The sequence below is a fragment of the Haplochromis burtoni genome, unplaced genomic scaffold (genome assembly GCF_018398535.1).
Source record: "Haplochromis burtoni strain Fernald_Lab_line unplaced genomic scaffold, NCSU_Asbu1 Contig_689, whole genome shotgun sequence".
Classification (NCBI taxonomy): domain Eukaryota; kingdom Metazoa; phylum Chordata; class Actinopteri; order Cichliformes; family Cichlidae; genus Haplochromis; species Haplochromis burtoni.
In genome coordinates this window covers 66534-90899 of record NW_024583050.1, presented here as the reverse complement: position 1 = coordinate 90899, position 24366 = coordinate 66534, and the positions used below count along the sequence as shown (strand labels likewise).

The 24366-nt window shown below is 42.7% G+C and overlaps 1 protein-coding gene and 1 long non-coding RNA gene across 2 annotated transcripts in view; both read right to left on the bottom strand.

Annotated features, from left to right (window-relative positions):
- jupb (junction plakoglobin b) overlaps positions 1-8529 on the bottom strand; it is a gene marked incomplete in the record, with an annotated part of 74860 nt that extends 66331 nt beyond the window's left edge. The window contains 1 exon segment of the mRNA XM_014330099.2: positions 2115-8529.
- Positions 8530-8619: 90 nt separating this feature from the next.
- The window catches only part of LOC121812612, a 45102-nt gene continuing 29355 nt past the window's right edge, over positions 8620-24366 (bottom strand). The window contains exons 2-3 of the long non-coding RNA XR_006053191.1: positions 16608-16772; positions 8620-9123 (exon numbers count right to left, since the gene is read on the bottom strand). This is a non-coding gene — a long non-coding RNA (uncharacterized LOC121812612). The remainder of the gene's footprint in view (positions 9124-16607; positions 16773-24366) is intronic.

Sequence of the window (24366 nt, the reverse complement as noted above, 5' to 3'; positions counted from 1 at the left end):
GCTGCCCACTCTCCCCGGCCGGGCGGAAGTGCACGCAGACGGCGCCGAGAACGTAAACAAAGGCGAGGTAGGCGCGGGGCACGGGCTACGGGCTACGGGCTAAGCTAAAGCTAACACCACACCGGCTGCCTTTACCCAGTATTTTCCTCACCAATGTCCGTTCTCTGGCAAACAAAATGGACTTAAAGACAGTCCTCCCCAGATTCCACCAACATGTCTCCTGCCACACCAGAGGAGACAAGACTTTAGACCATGTGTATTCCAACCTGGCTGGAGCCTACAAAGCCACACCCCTCCCCCACATTGGACAATCGGACCATCTCTCCCTGTTCCTCACACCTCGGTATTCACCACTCATCCAACGTGTGAAACCTGCTGTGAGGACAATTAAAGTGTGGCCAGAGGGGACAGACGCAGTGCTCCAGGACAGATTTAAAAACACAGACTGGAATATGTTCACCCACACAGACCTGGACCAGTACGCCTCATCTGTACTGGATTACATCTCCAAAACCACAGACAGTGTCACCACCCAGACACACCACATGTACCCACCAAAGCACTTATGCACTCGGATGTTCTCTCCATCCTGGAACCGCAACACGCCTTACGGCAGGAGATGCTACACGCTACAGAACTCAGGGCTTCAAAGAAGGCTCAATAAATAGCCAACCCATTACAAAAGGTCAGAAACTTCTCGCAACTGCAAGACCTGGGCACAGTGACCCAGACGTGAACAGACACAGGACCACCAACCCCCCGCACCTCTGAGTCTCCTTCCTCTACCACCCAATGATGTAGGAGCGGTGCTGAGCAGGATCAATGTCCACAAGGCTGCAGGTCCTGATGGCATCCCCGGGCGTGTTCTCAGAGCTGTTCTGGGGAGCTTGCAGGAGTGCTCACAGACATATTCAATCTGTCCTTGGCCCACGCTGTGGTACCGGCCTGCTTCAAATCCACCTCCATCGTCCCGATACCCAAAAACTCCAACCCATCTTGCCTCAATGATACCGCCCAGTAGCACTCACCCCCATCATCACTAAGTGCTTAGAGCGCTGGTCCTAGCACACTTCAAATCCTGTCTCCCCCACCCTGGACCCCCACCAATTCGCATACCGCCAGAACAGGAGCACAGAGGATGCAGTCTCCATCGCACTGCACTCTGTCCTCTCACACCTGGACAACAACAACACCTACGCCAGAATGCTGTTTATAGACTTCAGTTCAGCATTCAATACAATCCACCCCTCACAACTCATCAGGAAACTGACAGACCTGGGCATCAGTTCCCTCATCTGCAAATGGTTACTGGACTTCCTGACCAACCGCCCCCAACATGTCCGGCTGGATAACCGCTGCTCATCTACATCACAATGAACACCGGTGTACCACAAGGCTGTGTGATGAGCCCTTTCCTCTACTCCCTCTTCACCCACGACTGCAGACCTGCTGATGGTTCCAACACCATCATTAACTCTCCTTTTGTGACGGCAGCCGACCTCACCGCCGCCATCTTATAATGCCACACCGAGGATGTGGACAAGTGGGTGAAGAGTTTGTCTCACAGACAGCTTACCAAAACAGAGAAAAAAAATCCTTGCAAAAGGATAGAATTTGTGACACTGAGGCAAATCCCTCTAGTGGAACTGATCACAGCCACCGAAACTGCAATTCGATACAACAACATTGCAGACGTGGAAGCAGAGCAATTATGGATGAAAGTTTCAGCCTGTCTCAGCAATGCAAAGCCCCCAGCATCCAACATCAGCATGGAGAAGAGGAAGGCAATCCCATCAGTTAGTCATGACAACAACATCATTATCCTTCCAGCAGGCAAGGGTAGGTGCTCTGTGTCACTAAACCAAAAAGGCTATGATGAAAAAATTTTGTCACTGCTCAGTGACAAAAATACTTATGAGCCCCTGAAACGAGACCCAGGAAGTGGTTACAGGAAGAGGGTGATAGACTGTCTGAAGCAGTTAGAACAAGACAAGGCTATTGACCGTACCTCATACCACAGGCTATACCCAGCGGAATCTATACCAAGTCCTGTATGGTTTACCAAAGAACATAAACAGAGTGCACCTTTAAGACCAATTGTCTATATAATCAACTCACCGCATCCAGAACACCTTGGATTGTGTTGAGAAGGTGAGCGATGTCATTATGGAGGCAGATGAATCCATGGTCTTGTACGATGTTACATCTGTCTTCACTCATGTTCCAGTCACTGAAGTGTTGGAGGTAGTTCGTAAGAGATTACAGGATGACCCCAACCTCAGCAACAAGACCACTATCAGCACCGACCAAGTGTGTTTGAACTGTGTCTTAATTCCACCTATTTCACATACAAGGGTCAGTACTACAGGGAGAAACATGGGAGAGCCATGGGTTCCCCAGTTTCACCCATTGTGGCCAATTTGTACATGGAAGAAGTGGAAAAGAGGGCTTTGTTACCCTATCCTGGAACACCACCAAGTCATTGGTTCAGGTATGTGGATGACACCTGCGTGAAAATTTAATCTCAGGACCTACCACGATTCACAGATCACATTAACTCCGTGGACCAACACATCAAATTCACCAGGGAGGATATGAAAAGTGGCAGGTTAGCCTTCTTAGACTATGAGATTTCCATCAGTATTGGGGGACATTAAAAAGCTGATGTGTACCGTAAACCTACGCATACGGATCAGTATTTAAGGTTTGACTCTCATCATCCACTGGATGGTGGTTTGATCCCCCTCTGCTCCGGTCTGCAGGCTAAATATCTTTGGTCAAGATATTAAACCTACAACTTGCTCTAACCTTTTTCAGTGCTGTGAGTGAATGTTAGTTAGATCTGTACATAGAAAGAGACTACAAATCAATTTAATTCAACAAATGAACAGCCTTAAAGTAAATTTAAAAATCCACACAAAGGGAGGTGTTTGGAAAAAAATACGGAACTTTTACATTATTCCTACATGAAGGGTAGGAATAATAGAGTGGCTACATCTGAGTGATGTCTTGACAGCTTAAATGGCACAATGTTCTGTTTCAGTAATGGCCATTTAACGTGTGGGTGTGTGCAACAGTAGATGTGTTCTCTGCATGTGGGTGTGGCACGGTACATGAGTTTTATGCATGTGAATGTGTGAGGAGAAATGTTTCCTGTTAAAACAAATGTGGGTTTTTTGATGTGCTGAAAAGCTTTTTGAGAAAAGACGGAATGAAAAAAAAAATCATCACAAACTCCCTCTCCATTTTACTGTACTCTTCAAATGAGACTGGACACTAGACACCTTTTTCAGCACCACATGGCAGTTTGGATTAAAATGAGACCCCTAAAATATTTAACATTCATTTAAAATTTTGGGGGTCCCATCAAATTGAACCTTCTTGTACATAAATGCATGTACAATATGTCCTAAAATACACAAAAAATATCTAAATTATTAAAAAATTCATAATGTGTTAAACATTGTTTAAACCATAACTAATCCTTCTTTGTATGCAACAGGTGAAAATAAATATTGATCATATTACTTATTTTCTAAGTAATATTTGTAAAGGTGCTATTGACATGAAAGTCTCACCAGATGTCAGTAACGACCAATCCTATACACACATACAAAGAAATCGTACCATAGATGTCAAAAGATTAAGTTATTTGTAATCATGAGATATGACACAGGTAAAACGTATTGAACAAATGAAGTAGAGAGGTCCAAGAGGCACAGGGAGTCAAGACACAAGTTGAAATCTATCAGCATTTAGAAAGCAATCCTGCCACTTAGTGCAAATTAATATTAGCTAGTTCAGTCCCAGCTGATGGTCTACAAAATGTGTCTCAAGTCCTGGGGAAGATACCAGAGGGAGAGCACCTGGTGGCTAGGCCTTCGTCCATGGGGACTGGCCAGATCATCACGAAGAAGAGACATGGACCCACCCTCCTGTAGGCCTTACCACCCACAGGAGTCCCCATAGGGTCGGCTGCAGTGTGTGCCAGGCGGCGGCCAGGGCCAGAGACCCTTGTGGACCAATGCCTAGCTATCATGGCTTGCAATTGAGACACAGAATGTCACCTCTGTGATGGGGAAGAAGCCTTAGCATAGTGCGTGAGGTTGAGCAGTATTGATTAGATATAGCTGGGCTCACCTCAACGCATGGCCTGAGCTCTGGAACCAGTCTCCTGTAAAGGGGCTGGTCTCTGGCCCAGTCTGGTGTGGCCCTCGGTGTGAGGTGGTGGGCTGGGGTAGGTATCTTAGTTTCTCCTTGGTCACTTCCTGTATTTTAAAGTTTTTCCCACTGGACAAGAGGATTTGTTCCCTGTGCCTGACCATGACTGTCATCTACAATTATGTGTTTAATGAACTTTCATAGTGCACAGCCCTCTTCGAGTCCCTAGGTGGGGTGCTCGAGGGTGTTCCCCCTGGAGACTCTGTCATCCTTCTGGGAGACTTCAATGCTCATGTGGGTAATGACAGTGATACTTGGAGGGGTGAGATTAGGAAGAATGGCTTGCCTGATCTGTGGGGTGTTCTGTTACTGTGAAAACCACTGTTGGTCCATTACAGACAACATGTTTGAACATAAGGTTATTTACAAGTGCACCAGGACACTCTAGGCTGCAGGTTGATTATTGATTTTGTAATCGTATCATCGGATCTGCAGCAATTTGTTCTGGACACTCAGGTGAAGAGAGGGATGAGCTATCAACTGATCACCACCTGGTGGTGAGTTGGATCAGGTGGTGAGGGAGAATGCTGGATAAACCTGGCACAACTAAATGTATTGTGAGGACACTCTGGGAATGCCTAACAGAGGCCTCCAACCTTTGCCAGAACTTTGACAGCATTCTGAGGGAGACTGGGGACATTAAGTCCGAATGGAGCATATTCAGTACCTCCATTGTGGAAACTGCTGCAATGAGCTGCTGCAATGAGCTGCCTGTCTTGATGGTAACCCCTGAACCAGACGTTGGACACTTGAGGTGAACAGAGCAATCAGGCTGAAGAAGGAATCCTATCGGGCTTGGTTAACCCTGTGGGACTTCGGAGACAGGCAATGGAGGCCAAGCAGAATGTGTCCTGTACTCACAGCTTCATGTTGAGTTTGGTCTTTAATTTGTTTTTTACATTACATGTTCATTTTGTAATACATTTTCAGTGCCTATTTGTATTTTTACTGCAGTTATGTTATGTCTAATTCTATGTATTCAAGTTAAACACTACTTTGAGACATTGTTCACAGCTAAAGAATGTTGAATAAAGAATTTGGTGGTGAAAAGTGTTTTTTGTGCTAATTTAATAGCAGCTAACAAGGACCAGTCAATTTTGATTGGGAACACTAAAGTAAGGGGGGTGGGGGTGCACAAAACCGGAGGGCTAGGCTGTAGTACTGTAATTCACTATTTTTTGGCTGTCCTAAAAACTCAGCGAAAAGCCTTCAGTTGATTGTAGTTGATTGAAACTAGAATGAGAGGCCGGGCCTTCAGCTTTCAGATCCTTCTTCTGTGGAATCAGGTTTCAGGAGACAGACACCCTTTCTACTTTTAAGATCATGCCTAAAACTTTTGACAAAGCATATAGTTGGGGCTGCATCAGCTGACCTTAGTTGTGCAGCAATAGGCCTAGGCTGCTGGTTATGGAGGACCAGAAGAGTCACACGCATCAAAATAAAGCCTTTTGTGCTCAATAATGAATTGTGAAATAAAATCTGCATTAATAAATTAATTTACAAGTTCATTTTGTAATTCTTTTACAAAACATATAGAAACATTTAAAAAAACAATTGATTACTCATCCAAGTGACTTTTTCAGTACTCTCCAGTGTCATGGATGAGTGATGAAATGTTACGATGCCTCTGATAACCACTGTCTCAAGTGTCTGGGATTGGATCTTAAAACTGGATTTTTAGGTGGCAGACAAATGGTGGCACAAGCCAATCCTTGAACAGATGGGGTAAAAGCTTTTCAGGAAGTTTTTAGGACAGCCCAAAAATAATGAATTACAGTGATTCAGTCTAGAAGAAATAAATAGGTCTATCATGATGCATCTGCCAGGACCTGACCAAAGCTGTTCTCTGTTTTCGTAAACTGGTACCAAGAATTACTTAATAAAGGTCAGTGAAGTCAGAACACAGAATCAAGCCATTCCAAAGACATGTAACTCTCTTTGTAACTCTGCGCTGTGATGTTCTTTCTCGACTTTTAAGATTAGGCTTAAAACCTTTTGCTAAAGCATATAGTTAGGGCTGGTGACCCTGAATCCTCTCTTAGTTAGGCTGCGATAGGTGTAGGCTGCTGGGGATTCCCACGATACACTGAGTAGTACTTCTTTAGTCACTTTTCTCACTCACCATATGTTTATACACCTCTCTGCATTGAATCATTACTTATTATTATTCTCTGGCTCTCTTCCACAGCATGTTTTTTGTTCCCAACACCCATCCCCTTGGGGACTGTGTCTGCTTCTAAACCACCACAAAACACACCAAAAATCTGCAAAAAAACCCAACTGAAACATTACCAATAAAAAAATCACAAAGAAAGAACAATACAGTATCCACATCTGCACCAAAGAGTAACACAATGAAATGTGGATTATTAAACATTAGGTCTCTCTCTTCTAAGACCCTGTAAATCCATGAATAATAACTGATCAACAAAAAAATTTACCGTGCTATACAAAAACTTGGTCACAACAGGATGATTATGTTAGTTTAAATGAATCAACCCCCCTGAGTTACACTAACTGTCAGAATCCTCGAAGCACAGCATTTAATCTATTATTAGACTCAACTGTCTAAATATGACAAGACAAATAATCAAAGAACCTACGCACCACTTTAATCACACTCTAGATCTTGTTCCGACGAATGGCATAAAATGGAGCAGAACAGTATTTCTTGAAAACCCTCTTTTTTCCTGATCATTTCTTAATAGCATTTAACTTTACAATAATGGATTAGACGGGGGGGGGGTCGATTTACAGTTGTTGTCTTACTGAAAGTGTTGTACAGTGCAAAAAGGAAAATGCATAGACAAACAGAAAACCTCGTACACCATTTGTTCAAAAGTTTTTAAATTTAAACTTAAATTAATCTGTGTTTAGTAAACAACAACATTGGTACATTTAATGTTAAATATCCTTTAATTTTCAAAACTACACTGAAAAACAATGACAGCATCCATCCTCATCATAAAATTACTTAACAGCTAATACATGGAGGTGGAGCATTTTTCTTTTTTCTTTAAATATGCATGTATTAAAGTGACTTTAAAGTGTTTTCTTCAAACAGGACACCTGAAAAACACAAAACTGTAACAATATTTGCACATTTAAGATTATCCAGAGTACATTTAAGCTGCAAACATTGCCTTTTGATTGTTGTGCCTCAGTCAAATGCTTAAGATGTGGCTTTCATTCTGGTCTGTTCACCCATGATACAATATCCTTTAATATCCAAATATCCTGTATATGCATACAGTCAGTTTTACTTCATTGATGAATCCGAGTGAACATTTGTCACTGTAGGGTCTTTACCTTACAATATAAAGTGACTTGAGACCAGACTTGTTGACTCTCAGTGGTGCTAAAACTGAACAGCTCTAAAGGTGTTCCTGAAAGTTGGGTTTACTAGAACAAAACAGGTGGATGACCACAGACCTCTCAGCACAAGGATGACAGAACTTTTCCCCCATATAATAAATTAAAAAAACACAGAACACAACATTGAAATAGAAATAGATTAAGACAGATTACGATACCAAACGATACCAGATAAAAGTGCATTTACTGGATCTGTTCATCTCCTCTTGCTTTTCAAAGACAATGAATGAAGATGATGACAATGGGATGTACCTGCCACTGCAGGACAAGAGCCTGTGGTAGCTGTAGGACAGGGTGGTACAGAGGAGAAGCTAAACGTGCATGTACGAGACGCTCTGCTTCACTTCTTGTGCTCCAGTTAATGATATTATTCTAACCCCTTGTCATGTGCTTACAGGAATACTGCTGTTAGATGCCAAATGAAATAGAAATGATAAAGTTTGTTTACTTTTGCGGTTATTCTGTGTTTTCATGTGGGCTGTTACATTTTTCACATCACTGAAATGCTAACAGTTGTCCGGCTGTGGGATAAATCTCCTGTAGTGTAAATCACTTTACAGAAGTATGGACACACCACATTTTTGTGTGGTGACATCACACGACAAAGACACAGCGTTTATTACTGGGCAACAAAAGTTTGGTGAAAAATGTCATTTAGTAATGACTGCTTAAATACAACAAACCGTGATGCACACACATTATAGGCTTGAAATACTTTTTTAAATGTAGCAACATTTGAAAATATGTACAATATTAATAATAACTACAATTAGTAATTATTATTATTTGCAACAGCTAAGTTTTTGGTAAGACTCTCCTGGAACAGAGGGGTACAAACCTATGTAAAGTATAAATTTGTTTTTGTAATCTCCAATGTCTTAGTGGGGATAGGTTAATTGGATAACCCAAATTGTCACTAGGTGTGAATGTGCGAATGAATGTGAGTGCGAATGGTTGTCTGTCCCTGTATGTTGGCCCTGCGACAGACTGGCGACCTGTCCAGGGTGTACCCCGCCTCTCGCCCTATGACAGCTGGGATAGGCTCCAGCGCCCCCCGCGACCCTGAAAAAGGATAAGCGGAAGCGAATGGATGGATGGATGGAATCTCCAATGTGGAAAGTTAAGGGGTGAGGTGAAACTTGAGTGGCCATCCATTGCTAGTGCGAGGCTTCAAAGCACACTGAGGAATGCCTGGTTGAAGACTGTGGCCTGTGCCATTTCTTCCCTTCGCAGGGCAACTTCCTGCTCCCGTGCCTCATTGAGCGGCAGCTGGATGTGGTGTTCCCACTGATCTTGGTTTAACACATCTCCATCTGCCTGCATCTCCATGGGAACACTTGTGAGGTCAGGTTTGGACTTCTTTCTCTATAGTATGAAACCTATCATCGTGTCCTACCAGCGATGAGCAGTTTCTGTGTCATGCCAAAAGGTGTAGCTGTCGACGCCGTCAACCAGAACTGAATCACAGACAAGGGAGGTCAAGACTAATGGTGGTGGACGAAAAACCCTCACATGTAGAAAGCATTTCTGAAACATAAGACATGCATAGCATAAGGACACACACGACATGACATTACAACATAAATGAAAAAATGAACCTGTATTAATACTAGTGTTCATTAGATGTTGCTCATATGGCTTTACCATGACCCCTCAGAAGAGGAAGTTAATGCACAGCTAGCGCAAAACAACATGCAGAGCATGGAGTTTTTATTGCAGCAAGTAGACAATGGCGTTATTAAAAAATGTCCAGGCTTGTTCAAAGTGAACTCAACACGCGACAAGTACTATTATGTAGCGGCAGTCCTTCATCAAAGCACCTGATCAACAAACCTTGTAGTTGCTCCATACTCTGCTGTTTGTTTTACCAGCAAAAAGTCTGCAGCAAGTCTCCAGAACTTGCATTAAAAGGGTTAACTGATGGCACGACCATAGCTGGACTGGCCATTGGGCATACCGGGCATTTGCTCGGTGGCCCGGTGACTTTTTTTTTTCTTTTGTAACGGTATAAACAATGAAAGGTGGTGGATTGGCCAGATGCTGGTCGGTGTGTAAAAATAACTCAGTTGTTTGTTGGTGGCTATGGCACTGCTTCCTCAGATTCAGTAACATTAGCAAGTGGTGGAGGCCAGCAGGTGGATGAGAGAAAGGGGAGGCAGGAGGACAGACCCGAGGTGGCCGCCAGTCCGAGTCTCAGGTGAACTGAACTACAGGTAAGAAGTTATGACTGCAGTCTATCTGGGTCAGATACAACCCAAGTTTAGGTGGAGTTTATTTTTGTTGTGCTGACTTTTTACAGTCAGTTACAATAACTCGTACTGCGTGCTAGCTAGCATGACGGAGTTTCTATACAGCTGGGTGGGTGCTATGATGTTACTGATAGTGAACTTTATTTTATTCATAAGGTTAGTTAGTAGAGTTTCCAACCGTCCTGTAAAAAGACGGAATCGTCTGGTATTCAGAGAAAATATTAGGCGTTTCGTGTTGAGGTGAAAAGGAACAGTTTGTCCCGGACTTCAGCTACAATGAAAAAGACAAAGCTGGAGTTATTCTGTGTCTTTGCTGCACAGCTGCCTCTTCTTCTCTCATCCTCTCCCCTCCCTCTCCTGTTGCTACTTCAATCATGAAACTGATCAATGATCAGCTGATCGTCTCTCTTGTTTGTTTATCGCCCACTTTGCGCCAGAAAGAGGAAACCAGCCAGCGGATGTCGCGCTAAACAACAGCAGCACATTTAAGCTTGATCAGCTGTTGTTAGAATTGATTTAATATTAATTTCTAGTATCAGCTGATGTTTGCTGGAGCCACAGCTGTAAAGCTGCTGGTCAGGATGGTTTGGTTATCTGGTGAGAGGGAAACATGAAGATGAAACCAGGAGATGTCCTTACTGAATCATCAGAGCTGAACAGGTGATGGAGAAACAGGTTTACCTTTTAGGTCACATGGATGAGTTGAAGTTATGAACTGTTTCTGAGAGACAAATAACACCAGGATCCTTTTCTAAGCAGCTGACAGCTGGTAACTGTGCAGTGGCGGGTCTAGCAAAGTGTTGCCAGGGGGCCAGGTAGGGGATTAACAGGGAAAGGTGGGCACAAAGAAATACTTTCTTATTCTGATTTAAAATGTTTAGCTGTTATTAAATAATTATCTGAATCTTACAACCAAAGTTTTTATCTGACGTAAAATGTATAGAAATCATACATACAACATCGAAGCAGCTGGAATCCACAGCTGTGCGTGTTCATGGAGCTGCATGCTCACCTGCTGGACATCACCACCTGACAGGTTTAACTGTCTTCAGAACATTGCAGAGGCCTTATTGACAGTGTTTGTCTCTACATGTCTGTGTGAGCAGATTTTCTCTCACATGAGTCCTCAGGTAGCCTCTGAATGCTGGACACTGGGAGACCTGTGTCTCTGAGTGGGAGACCAGAGATCACATTAACATGTGTGTCTCTGTATTAACAAACATGCCATATTGGCCCAGTTTATTTTTCTTATCATTGTTGTGAGGAGACCATAAATAGCATTTACATTTTCTGTTGTACAGTTCATTTGTTGTTATGGATAAAAAGTCTTTTTTTCTTTCATAATAGCTGATAACTATTCGCTGACAGCTGCCAACATCTGCAAACAAATATAATTCTATAAAGTTGTTCTATATAGTGTGTAACTGTTCATATAGAGCGTTATTAAATTTATTGCTAATGCAATCATATGGCACACTGACTTCTGAGGAAATTTTAAATGGTACTCGTCATCAGAAAGGTTGCCCACCCCTGGTCTACACCATCATAACATCTTTTTTTTCAGCAGCATCAAACCACCAAATGTTGATATGCTCGCTTATCTTCATTGTAACCATCACATTCTCTTTTAAAGGCTTACAGACACAAATTTACTAATTCACGTGCGCACCTTAACACACAGAAACACATCTACAAAAAGTCATAAAGCCTTCTAAGAAGAAAGAGTAAAATGATTTTTTATGCTTTAGTTTAGATTCTGTATTTACTTTATTTAGTTTTAGTTTGAGCCTACTAGACAGTATTTTATATATTTTGGTATTTAAGGAAATCTTTTCTTTAGAAATTTAATATGGCACATAAATAAGCATTTGTTTTTTGTTTTGTTTTTTGACAAATGAACCACACGGCAGATGAAACAAAAACCATAGCGATTTCTAAAATGAAAACCAGTGAGCAGTTCATTTGAAAGAAGTTTGTCTTTTTCCTCTTTTGAATATTTATTATTGCTAATTAATAAGATAAAAGTATTTTTTATCGGATTACTCAATTAATCGATGGAATAATTGATAGATGAATGGATTACTACAATAATTGAGAGATTAATGGATTACTACAATAATTGACAGATGAATGGATTACTACAATAATTCATAGCTGCAGCCCTGTCGTAAACAGCAGCTGAGGGAATAAGGATCTGTGGAAGTTTCAGAAACAATGCTAACAGATGCTAACGCTGCTTAGCTAATGACCCAGCATAAAACTGAAAAATGCGACTTACCTTGCAACACAGACGGTACGGCATTATCAAACTCATCCATGTTTTGACAAAAGTCCTTTGGCTTGGTTCCTGAAGCCTCTGCTCACAACACCTAACCCACAGAACCTGGGGGTAAAATCTCACAGCTGGAGTAAGATCATTTAGCTAAAGTGATAATGTTAGCTAGCTTGCTAACTAGTAGCCCACACAAAATGCAACTTTATCTTAATACCACCATTGTACAATAGTATTTTTCTCAGAATTAAGTAATTAACTTTAAGGCTGACTCTCCTACACCAAAACAGGGCCATAAATTCCGATGTTAGGAAATGGTCTTACACGCCTTCCCTCTTCTTTAACTCTACAGGCCTGACCAGAGAGCAAGTGGTGGTTGCCATGGTAATGGGAGTGCCTGCAAAAAGGTCATCTCTATATAAGGAGATGTCCAGAAAACTGCAGAAGAAGAAACGTGAACCAATATCAGACCTGATGCCACCGTCAACTCTTTCGACCAATCATGTCAACGTTCTGTTTCAGTGACCGCACTAAAAGTGTATACTGTCTGGGTGTGGTGCTCTTTGTTCTTTTGGGCTCTCCTGAGTGAGCAAAGAAACACGGCAGCTGTTTTTAACTTGAACCTTGAATTGCGTAATAATTTTAAGAAAATACACTTTGAAAAAAAAAATGGCCTGTATTTGTATAGCGCTTTTCTAGTCCCTAAGGACCCCAAAGCGCTTTACACAACCTGTCATCCACCCATTCACACACACATTCACACACTGGTGATGGCAAGCTACATTGTAGCCACAGCCACCCTGGGGCGCACTGACAGAGGCTCACTTTGAACATATTTGTCTTCGGTCTCTCAAAAATGAACCCAACAATGGCTGTAAACAGGATTTTTGAGTTTTTAACTCATTCTTTCATTCGTGTTGTGTTATATGTAGTGCCGACGTAGGACAGTTTTTCCAATTTCATTGTACTACTGTACTATGTATGACTGTGCAATGACAATAAAGAGTTATCTTATCTTATCTTATCTTATTAAACAGATGCACTCTCTGTATTTGACCAATGGAAGCCCTCCAAGAGGATGGAGGATCCGCGCAACATCCCGCTCTTAGGATCATAACATTTTGGCCTATCAGTCTATGCCAACTGTAGTACTACAACAACCAGTACTGTGGAAATATCAACTGGTGCATCATTGCCTGAAGCACAGGAACCTCAGGTGGTTGACATCCCTGTCATGGTAACTGTTACACTAATTAAATAAAATGTATTGTGACTCCTGATGATGAATCTACCCATGTCTAACTCCTCTTATTTGGTCCCTGTATTACTTTTACTCATTTTCTGCATTTTTAAACCAGGGTGTAATGATGTCACGGTCGCAGTGGCAGACCGTGTGGAGAGTGTGTGGAGGACTCAGGTGCAGACACAGGCGTGGACACGAAACTGGGTTGAACGAAAAGCGAGCCTTTTATTGTGGCTGATGAATACAAAAGAAGCAAACAAGAATAAGGGCAGCACAAGAGCAATAACTAAACAGAAACCTAAACTGGGAATAAACTATGGTAAGACTATGACGTAGAATACAACAGACCGGGCATGGAAACACGGAGGGTGGGAACACAGACGACGCGACACAGACTGTAAGAAACACAGAGACTAAATACACATGAGGGATGATCAGGGGAAGTGGCCACACATGGGAACACAGCTGACATAGATAAACATAACAAGACATGGCAGGAGTAAACAACACTGACGGGAGACTGTCAAAGTAAAACAGGAAGTACACAGGTGCAAGCAGGAGGAGAGAGAGAGCACGGGCATAGTGGGCTGGGGAAACATGGAATGAAACGAGGAGGGGAGATGAGGGCTCACAGATACACAGAGGGGCACACAGGGGGTAAAAGCCATGAAGGGAAAACACTTAGGGAACAACACAACAGGGCAACTCAGAAAACATGGCCTAAATAAGGAACAAAATACAAACATACATGAAAACTAAGACTACTGGGCCCACATGGCCCAGGACCATGACAAATGAGATCTTGTGATATTGTACCACCTCATTATTTCTCATCAAACTGTTCTCAGAGAAACTTTTCCCAGAGGGAAATTGAGTTAAGTGCTTGGCACTGTTATTAAATTACAGATCCTGTGATCTGATGTGATACCGCTCTTTGGTTGGATTGTAAATCACCAGGATTAAATAAAAAATAAATAATTAGACAGAACAGCAGTTCAGTCTAAAGAGGAGAAGGTGGCAGCTATGCTGCAGCTGTCAAAAGTTTTAGAACACCTCAATTTTTCAAGTTTTTATTGAAAATAATGCAGTTTAATGTCTCATTGCACTCTGAAATGAACGCATAGTACAAATAACCAGTTGGAGGTGAAAAAAAAAACTCATCCTGTCAAACCTGCAGCTTGAAGTTTTCTCTTCACAGCTGAAACTGAGACTATTAAGCTGCTTGAAGCTGATGTCCTGTGAGCCACCATCACACAAGCTGCTAACTCTCAGAAACTTGTCCTCTGGTTCACTCGTGTCTTTGGGTCTGCAGACCTCTTCCTGTCACAGTTTGTTTCTGAGCCTTTGATGGTGAAGGAAACTGGACTCACTGACACCTTGACTTTGTTTGCAGTTTCTCTGTAGCACAGACCGACATTTATAAGTGTTATGGTCTGTCTCTCTTCCATTGTTTTTCTTTTCTCACCATTTGTGTACCAACACACTACTTTCTGCAGTACGATACTGTTCAACTGATGCTTACTAGGGTATGGCACCACAGTGTGTCCAACACTGCTTTTATGCAGACAGAGGGGGAAGTAATCCAGAAAAGTTGAAACACCTGTAGGAATTAGTAGCTGCAGCTTTCAAGACTTGATAAACCTCCACTGCTGCAGAACAGCTTTAAATTGTTAACTCGTTTTGTGTTCCCCTGAAAAGGGCCTTTTTGTATAATTCTAAATGTATATTATGTTTTAGTTTTGAAAAGAGCCCAAACTTTGTTCTGTCTGTACTGAAACCTCTAGCACACATCCCTGTGGATTCTTTTCCCCAGAGTCTTTCCCCCACTGAAAAGAACTATGAAGGCAACACTAACCATTAAACAGGTTTTAAAGGCAGAGCATTCTGTAGCTTTGCCTAAATTACAAACCGCCATTAAAACAGCTCATGTATTGGTCCAACATGTCTTTCTCAGTAACAGACTTTCAGTAGATATAATTTCTGAGAAAGGCCCAGAGCTCTATTTGCAAGTTTGGAAAGCTTTCTATGGGGCACTACGAGCAAAGATTAATATAGACTCTTTCCATTTCCATTTCACCACAATCCAGTGATTAAATGGAAAGGTAGTCCTATGTTGTATCCTCCTTCCATGAATAGAATACACTCATATGAACTTTTCAGCTACCTTTTGCGGTTTCTCTCAGATATAAAACTCCATTGTTTCTCTCTCAAGAAAGAAGCAGCTGTCTCCTCAGTCAAACAACATTGTAACACGAAAGCTACTGTGTGTGTCCAACATACACAGTCTGACACAGCAGTTTCAGTTTACACAGGTTTTTTATTTTGCTTTGCACACTTCACTTCCCAGCTTCAAAGACGTGGCCCTCGGCTTTATGGCAATGTTGCTCTAACTATGGCTGTCACCAGAACACTGCCACTTCTTGGCTGTCAATCACAGCTTCTTTCATCCCCACATCCCCAATCATTCCCATGCCTTTCAGACTAGTACTGAGGTGCTAGTCTGAATTCCCTAAAGAACCAGTAATTCATGCAGCTCCTTTAATGTTCAAGTATTGAATAAGGTGTTCTGGTCAATATCTTTTACGCATGCTAACTCGGGAGATGATCTGAAACAGTGTCTGTGCCAGACTTCCTGCAAAATTGCTGCACAGGGGTACCACCAACAAATAATATCAGACCTCATGTGGCTGACCGTTAGGTTAAAATAAGCTGCCTGTGAGATGCCTTTTCAGCACAAATGACTCAGTTTCTCTCTCCAGTGTGTCATACTAGCCTGTGTCTAATTATCACAAAGGACTGTTCTGCCTCAGCACACACCATGTGACCCTTAATGTTTATTTCTTAAACCAACGTTGAGTGTAGAGTGTCACCAAAGGACTGCTCCAATGGAAAATATTCCTTGGATTTAATCACAGGAAGTGGCAGGGTCTCCTGAAAATGCCCTATGGATTTCTCCTCCCTGGTAGCAGTGTTGGACAGCCTCAGCACAGATACCACAAGTCGTTCCCAGTCATAAGTGCTGCCCCACCAGCTTATTAAACTCAGCCCAATCCATCCCAAGAAATAAGGGGTGACCAAGAAAGGAGCTAACCACTGCCCCAACTCTATACATTTTAACCTAACACCACTGGATATTTGTGAAAGTCACTATGTACACACCTAATTCCCACCCAACAACAACCCAGGCTGAAGCAGGGTTTGGTAGAGTCCACCATAGCCTATTGTGTACCACACCTTGGCACCTTACCAGAACTTTGTACGTCCTTCCAGTCTGGGCCGGCCACAAGGATCCCACCTCTATGAGCTGACACTCCCTGCAGAAGAGTTCGGGCTGCGTGCACTTCCAGCTCTCCTGCGCTGATGTTTGCACAAATTCACGTGAGTCAGGAGCAACACCTGTTCCCACTGAGATCTGAGGAGAAAAACAGTGCGAAGAGTGTTAGTGTGAGGCATCCATGCCAGATTGTGGGGGTCGGATGTTCCTTCCTCTGTGCCAGGCCACCATGCTGCTAAGTGGTACTCTGGAAAGGTCATGGCCCTCTCCAACACACCAAATCCACTCCAGTCACCAGGAGCCTCATCATCTGCTCAAGGACCATTAGCTCCAGTATAGGCAATGACTCAAAAACCTCGTTCCCTGTCTCCAGATGACAGTTACAGAAGCAGCAGCAGTGGTTCTGCAGTGGTTCTGTGGGTCATCCACCTCGCCCATCCTGTGAGATGTGGTGGACATGGTTGGAGAGAGCGGTGGCGGGTGAGCTAAGTATCAATATATAATCAATAAATAAATATCAATAAATAAAATTGAACTGAATTTTCAAAGCTCTCCAGAGATGGTTAATTGGGATGAAGTCTTGGCTCTGGCTGGACCTGTCAAAGACATTCACAGAGTGGTCCCAAAGCTATTCCGTTGTTATTTTGGCTCTGAGGTTATGGCTATTGTTTTATTAGACAATGAATAATGTATGTCTTGCCATGCATATTCATCTTTATTTATAGTACCTTATCACCCTATTAGAGTACTTAGCTCTCACACTGCAGGCTTACTTAGAATAGAATAGAATAGAATAGAATAGAATAGAATAATCCTTTAATTGTCCCACAAGGGGAAATTTGGTTGTATCAGCAGCAAAAAAAAAAAAAAAAAAAACACATATAAAACAGAACAGAAACACAATTTTTACATATTTACATCATGGACAATAGTTACCAAAGCAGAGTACTGTACAGTTATTAAAATTAGAATACAGATAAGCGAGCTACAATCCAGCTATTAGCAGCTGTGCGCAGGACTTGTTGTTCCTAGAGTATTTAAAAGTAGAATGGGAGGCAGAGCCTTCAGTTTTCAGGCCCCTCTTCTGTGGAACCAGCTTCCAGTTTGGATTCAGGAGACAGACACTATCTCTACTTTCAAGATTAGGCTTCAAACTTTCCTTTTTGCTAAAGCATATAGTTAGGGCTGGACCAGGTGACCCTGAATCCTCCCTTAGTTATGCTGCAATAGACGTAGGCTGCCGGGGGATTCCCATGATGCATTGAGTTTTTCCTTTCCAGTCACCTTTCTCACTCACTATGTGTTAACAGACCTCTCTGCATTGAATCATATCTGTTATTAACCTCTGTCTCTCTTCCACAGCATGTCTTTATCCTGTCTTCCTTCTCTCACCCCAACCAATCACAGCAGATGGCCCCGCCCCTCCCTGAGCCTGGTTCTGCCGGAGGTTTCTTCCTGTTAAAAGGGAGTTTTTCCTTCCCACTGTCGCCAAAGTGCTTGTTCATAGGGGGTCATTTGTTGGGTTTTTCTCTGTATCTATGAAGCGCCTTGAGGCATCTTTTGTTGTGATTTGGCGCTATATAAATAAAATTGAATTGAATTGATTGTTTTCTGGAATCACCTTGAAGCAGTTAAAAGTCTTTTTCCATGGCCCCACCGAACTCATCCCACATCAAAGTTTTGTTTGAGCCACTGTCCGAGTTGCATTCCGCTTGGCCTCCCATGTACCTCTAACTCTAACTCCAAAATCCTATAGGCCCAATCCTATACCCAATGAGGGTTTCTACAGACAAAAATATAGATGTGCCATGGGCTTCCCAATGTGAAAGTGGAAACTAAAGCTCTTGGCTCTTTCAAAGAGTGAACCTATTCACTGGTACAGATATGTTAATAACACCTGGGCCAAATCAAAACCAAAGAAATATAAGCTTTCACTGTTCACATCAACTCAGTGGATAGAAACAAAGTTCACCAGGGAAAATACAAAGGATAATAGTTTGCCGTTTCTGGACTGTGCTGTGCACATTGAGGAAAATGGAAACCTCAACAGTGAAGTTTACTGGAAGCCCACATACACAGACCAATACCAACTCTTTGGAACGTGGAGTAATCAGGAATCTGCAACACTGGGTAGAAATGTTCCTTCTAATCCAGAAGGGAAGGAAAAGGAACAAACACATAAAGAAAGCTCTTAAAGCATGTTTATCCCAATTAGGCTTCCATCAAATTAGCAAAGATGCACAGTAAAGAAGCTGAGACACCAATTAAGTAGAAACAGAATGGCAAACGAAACAACACTGTCATCCCTTATGGGGCAAGTTTTTTCAGACAAACTCGGGCAAATATTCTCCAAGCATGACATCCCAGTGCACTCCAAGCCTAGCTACACACTGAGACAAAACTGGTTTATCCCAAAACTCCAAAAAACAAACTAAACAACGTAGTAGAAGAGCCACCTCGACGGGACAAGACTCAGATGCACAAGGTCACTCTTTTGAGGACACCATTGTTCTCATTTTAGATAGCATGAAAGAAGAGTGACAGAAGCCTACTTCTGTCTACTGTGAACGATCATTCTTGAATAGAAGGGGCGGTTTATGACACTGTCTGCCACCTACAATCTAGTTTTGAGATCTTTCCCCAGGCGCTTGAACGCCCACTCACAGCTTGTGTCAGTTGATCTCAATAGATCACATGATAGAGAGAGGCAAGTCTCACAATGGCTTCACCGGAAAGCTTTGCTGATAATGACAACAACCTTTTTCACACCTTGGCTCAGGTAATAAGGCACATGATCAATAGTATGTCAAGGACCGTCTTAAGGGACAAGTCCCATTGCTGCTCCCACTAAATATCTGGGAATCTCCAGTATTTGGTTATTGTTATTTATATTGTCCTCTGTGTCCACGCTTCGTGTTATTGTTTGTTCTAGTACAATGTGATCACTGCTTTTGTCCTTGTCACATGACCAAATAGTGTCTCTGTATGTTTTTACTAACTTGTGTGTAACACCAACCTGCCAGAGTGTCTGCAGGTGGAAATTAGTCCAAGACTATAATCTGGGATATTTACATTTGTTAAAATGTTCATTATCATGTATTGCCCCTCTTTCTAAATAAAACAAAGTAAATAAATTGAACAGAAGAAGCTTCTCGGATGAGAGGTGAAACATCTTCAAGTAACTTGAAGTCCAGTTGCCTTTCTTTTCAAGGTCCTAGGATCATTGAGGTGTTGGTTTTTGTTTATCTCTAAATTTTGTTTTTCAGTTGACTTTTAGCTAATACAAAATCAAATACTGTGGAAACTCAGTCTGGCTTTTTACCAGGGAAAACATATCATTAGCTTCTGAAACAATGTCAAGGGCTAACAATATAAACTGAATCTAAAACACACATTGATTTTATGTGTGATTTTCAGCACCAGGAGTGCTGGTGGAGAATGTAGGGAAGACAAGAATCAAAGATGGCGGGTATAATTAACAATGAGTAGAAAGAAAAAGGAGAGTAAACAACCAGAGCAGTGAGAAGTAAGAGCATGAGAAAGAAGAACGAACTGAGCAGGAAGGAGATAACAAGAGGGATAAGAGTGAACATGTGATTGTAAAAGGGAAAGACAAGCTTTCTAGTTTTCCTCCATGTCAGTCAAAGAACCACACAGACCGAGTGACAGAGAGAGAAGCTTAGTATTTGACATGATCACCATAAATGGGTGACAACGTCGCACTTAACAGTATATCTCTATCTCTCCTTTCCTTTCCCTTCACTCGGCATCTACAAACACCTAATCATGCTGCCTGCTCTATCATTTCTCTCATTATCACTTTCTCTCTTCTTCCTCAGACTTTGTCTATATAGACCACTTCCTCATGCCCTGTCTCACCCTCTCAAACTGTTTGTACACCTTTTACTTGGTTTAGATCAGGGTTGGCTTACGCTCACACCATAAATGAACTGGAACCATGCCATGACCACCTCCTCCAGAAGGTCTATGTGCAGATGTGAAAACAATAATCGCACATGGGTGGTGACCAAAACAAACACAACAATGGGTAAAACAAAACAAAGTATGATTTAAACAGACCAAACATGGCAGGTGTCAAAATACTCTCAAACTTAATCTGAACAAGGCTGAAACTCCATGATAATATACCCCCACCAACCTCCCAAAAAGTACCAATTTCTTTTAATTTAAAGACGCAAAGAAGTAAAATGTTCAGTTTGAATGCTTAGAAAAGATCCAAACACATATGGCTTTTAAAAAATAAACACCAATTCCAAAAATGTATTGTTCGTAGATTAAACTACTGTACTTGGGGATCTTATTGTTTCATCCTACATAGTGGTTATGACACTCAGTAGTCCTCTGCTTCCTCCTTCCAGTTACCATACAGTCCGAGGGTGCTGGACTTGGGGTGAAACCCTTCATGCATGGTAAGGAGCTTTCTTGTCTTCGTGTCAGTGGCTTCCATCCTGTCACGGCCGAGGCTGACTCAAAAGAAAAAGGACTGAAATGCATGACGCAGAGAACGTTTAAGTGACAACGTTTATGTTTCACAAAAAGTGTAAGCGAACAAAACTAGAAAACTGAGTCATGTCTTTAACTTGTGCTAAGAACAAACACCAAAACTAAGGGGCGCTTATGCGACCTGAGCTATGTAAACAATCAGTGATTTTTCAACTGTGGAAACTGCAGTTCTGTGGTTTGGGCCAAAGGGAGAGTCAGACTGGATGGCTGGGTCCTGGGAAGGGATCAGAGTCACTGAAACTAGAGTACATATGTTTAGGTATGGTTCCGGAGGAATACTGGCAGCTATTTGTTCTGAATAGTCCTTTGCACTGCTTACTTGCCGCAGGTGGATCAGTAGCATGAGGGGAGAGTGGTCTGGGTGAGTGGTAAGTAATCCGAAATTCCTGACATTGAGGCAGGGAGGCAGGCAGGTGCGTGGAGTGAGTAAAACTGTGAGACTGTCGGGAGGTCCAGCGTCCGGATGGGGGTTCTATGGCAGAGATTTGCTTCTGGTAATCTGGTGTGTAGCTATGAAAGAGAGATACAAGGTGAGACAAGGTAGTTTGCTAAGACGTGTACAAAACACAGAGCTGGCCTGCAGCAACTGTGGTTAGCTGAGAATCTAGCGAAGAGAGGTTGAGCGCGCTGGCCTTATAAATCCACGGCTTAATTACCCACAGGTGCCAGCAATGAGCAGGAGCATGGTGAAAAACAGGGTGAATCTGTAAGGCTGGAGGTAAACAGAGCTTGACAGCTGTGGGGCAAACCAACTGTATAGGGACCAATGAATTGAGGCGACATTTTTCCAGGAGGACGCTCTGAGAGGGATGTCCTTAGCAGTCAGCCACACCTTCTGTCCTGGTGAGTATGTTGGTGCTGGTGACCGTCGCCAGTTGGCATAGCGACGTTGATGGGCTACTGTACATAATACTGCCTCCCATTTACGAGTCCAGACCCGACGGCAGCACTGCAGGGGACAGCGAGATCAGCCTCCTGCTCAGGAAACAGTGGTGGTTGATATCCCAATGAGGCTTCAAATGGTGACAACCTGGTAGTGGATGTTGTTAACGTGTTGTGTGCATATTCCACCCATGGTAGATAAGTGGCCAGGTTGACAGGTTATGCAGCGGAGTGTGGCCTTGAGCTCCCAATTCAAACATCCTGTCTGGCCATTAGTCTGCAGGTGGTACCCAGAGCTCAGGCAAGGCTTGGCCCCTAAAGCGGTGTAAAAAGATCTCCAGACTTGGGACAAGAATTGTGGACCTCTGTCTAAAAATATTTCTACTGGAATGCCATGAAGCCTGAAAACATGTTCAATTAGTAGCCTAGACGTTTCTGCTGCTGTGGGCAGTTTCTCTAAAGCTATAAAGTGTGCTGCCTTAGAAAACCGATCTATGACTGTGAGTATGGTAGTCTTTCCTGCCGAAACCGGGAGTCCTGTTACAAAATCCAGGGCAATGTGGGACAAGGGTGATGAAGCGTGGCCAATGTTCCCTCTAATGTGCCGACACTGGTGTTTTAGCTAGCAAAGCGGCTGATGTGGAGTGAAGCCACGTTAATGACAACGTGTACAACCAATGGAGATGTGAGCAGGACAGATGGAACAATTGACGGAAAAAGTGTGGACTTTATACCAGATTTTAAATTGTGTTGATCGGCCACGTAAAACCAGAGTTATGATAAAATATCTGCAATGTTTGGTTTTCTTCCTGAATACTGTCGTTGTTTATATTTACTGCGGGAAGAAACGGTAAAAACGGCGTTTTATAAGGAAAACGCTCGAAAGCCTGTGAGCAAAGACGAAAACAAAGAAAACCCCACCCTTTCCTATTGGTGGAAAAATGTACCATGTCGACCAATCAAAAAATGATATGGCAACATGGCATTTAGTTGTTTAGGAAGGGGGAAGTTCGCTGGGGCGATCGTGGCTCAAGAGTTGGGAGTTCGTCTTGTAATCGGAAGGTTGCCGGTTCGAGCCCTGGCTTGGAAAGTCTCGGGCGTTGTGTCCTTGGGCAAGACACTTCACCCGTTGCCTACTGGTGGTGGTCAGAGGGCCCGGTGGCACCAGTGTCCGGCAGCCTCGCCTCTGTCAGTGCGCCCCAGGGTGGCTGTGGCTACAATGTAGCTTGCCATCACCAGTGTGTGAATGTGTGTGTGAATGGGTGGATGACTGGATATGTAAAGCGCTTTGGGGTCCTTAGGGACTAGTAAAAGCGCTATATAAATACAGGCCATTTACCATTTTAGGAGTGACGGCGTGTTTGAGATGTGAGAGATTTGTGACATTTAGCATAAATCTTGTGTAGTTAGTGTGTAGTGTAGTCAATAGTTTTGTTGTGTGTGTCAGAACAATGAGGCAATGAGAAAGTTGTGTTTTCAAAATTGGCGTTCAAGTTATTTTTACTTCCAATAGACTTAACATACTGCACAGGTCATGAACAAGACTTATTTAAATTTTCATTGTAAGTGGGCTAAATCAGTTAATTAAAAGTAAATAAATAAATGTAAATAAATAAATGTAAATGCTGTAATTTGATTATTTTAATAAACCATGTGACTTGGATGGATTGGATGGTGGCGTGACCACAGTGCACACGTCTACTGTTGCTCACAGTGGTCCAAGGGATGCTCAGGGAGTTTGTGTGTTTGCTCAGACACATGAAAAATTAGAGGGAACATGGGCTGTAGCAGCCCTGCAGGATGTTGATTATGTGATTTATTCCTGGCACATACTGAGCACGCAGCCACATACTCTCTAGCGTCATTATCTAGCATGTCCCATCAAAAATGTCTTTTAATTAGAGTAAACCATCCTATCTCTGCTGGGTGGCACACGAACTTAGAAGCATGCACCCACTCCAGCATCTTGGAGCGAGCGGCTGCAGGAACAAAACGCCAGTCGGGCAGCCCCAGTTCTGTCTGGAGAGCCTGGTTAATGGCGTGACAGTGACAGCTCCAACCTTGCAGCTGGCTGGAAGTATGGGGGAAGATTCTGATTGTTCTGTTTCAGAGTCAAACTGCCAAGAAAGGACATCCGGTTTTACATTTCTGGAGCCTGGGCAATAAGAAATAGAAAAGTTAAAAAGGGGGGAAAAACAGTGACCATCAAGCTTGGCAGTCTCTTAGCACTGCATAAGTACTGTACATTAAGTTCTTGTGGTACGTCCATACTAGGAACGGTTTCTCAGCACCCTTCAAATGATCGCCACTCCTCCAATGCAAACTT